Below are 989 nucleotides of genomic sequence, written 5' to 3' on the forward strand. Positions count from 1 at the left end.
TTAGCATAAATCCATCTACCTATGGACAGCTGATCTTTGATAATGGACCAAAGTCCATTAAATGGGGAAGAGATGGTCTCATTAACAAATGGAACTGATGAAACTGGATGTCTATCTGTAAAAAAAATTAAACAGAACCCACAATTCACACTATATGCAAAACTAACTTAAACTGGATCAAAGATATCTATCTATCTATCTATCTATCTATCTATCTATCTATCTATCTATCTATCTATCTATCTAAAAGCAAAAACAATAAAGATCATGGAGGGAAGTTCCTCTAGCTGTGGTGTTGTGCTGTGGGGACGACTAATGGCTTTGTAAACTCCACAGCGAGATTCTGCCTGGCCCAGTTTGCTGCAGTGTGGAGACCCCTGGGGCAAAGCCACAGTCACCATGTGGCAAAACCTTCACCATGACCAGGAGGCAAAACGTTCAACTGAAGACTTGAGGGATAAGAAGGAAGGAGAATACATCAAACTCAAAGCCATTGGACAGGATAGCGCTGAGATATACTTCAAAGCGAAAAAGACAACATATCTCAAGAAACTCTAAGAATCATACTGTCAAAGACAGGGAATTCCAATGGGTTCCCTCAGGTCACGTAAGTGCTGATAATCACACTCCAAAAGAACTGCGAATGGAGAAAGAAGATGTAATTGAAGTTTCTCACGATCAAAGAGGAGTCCATTCAACACTTTAGATATTCTTTTAATTTTTTCTTTTACCTTAATCTTTGTTATTTTTAAAAAATGGTTCGTTTGTAATGTGGTGTTCAAAATGGAATTGAAAGCTGGTGCCTCTCTCGCAAACATCTGGCATTCCAAATCCTAGCGCTCAGTGTTGAGTAGCGCTGTTCTCATTGTGCTGATCAAGCCTCACCCCCTTCATAATGTCCTCCTCTTCTTAACAACGACATGTGTGCACAGAGGGGTCATCTTGTCCAGGACTGTGCATTGGCAGGCTTGTGGGATACATAAGACCAA

The 989-nt window shown here is 40.4% G+C and overlaps 1 pseudogene; it reads left to right on the top strand.

The window, feature by feature from the left end:
- The first annotated feature begins 399 nt into the window (after positions 1–399).
- LOC105979796 lies at positions 400–706 on the top strand (annotated as a pseudogene).
- The last annotated feature ends 283 nt before the right edge of the window (positions 707–989 follow it).

Source organism: Echinops telfairi, unplaced genomic scaffold, assembly GCF_000313985.2.
Source record: "Echinops telfairi isolate 266 unplaced genomic scaffold, ASM31398v2 ScPeMD7_34;HRSCAF=130, whole genome shotgun sequence".
NCBI lineage: Eukaryota > Metazoa > Chordata > Mammalia > Afrosoricida > Tenrecidae > Echinops > Echinops telfairi.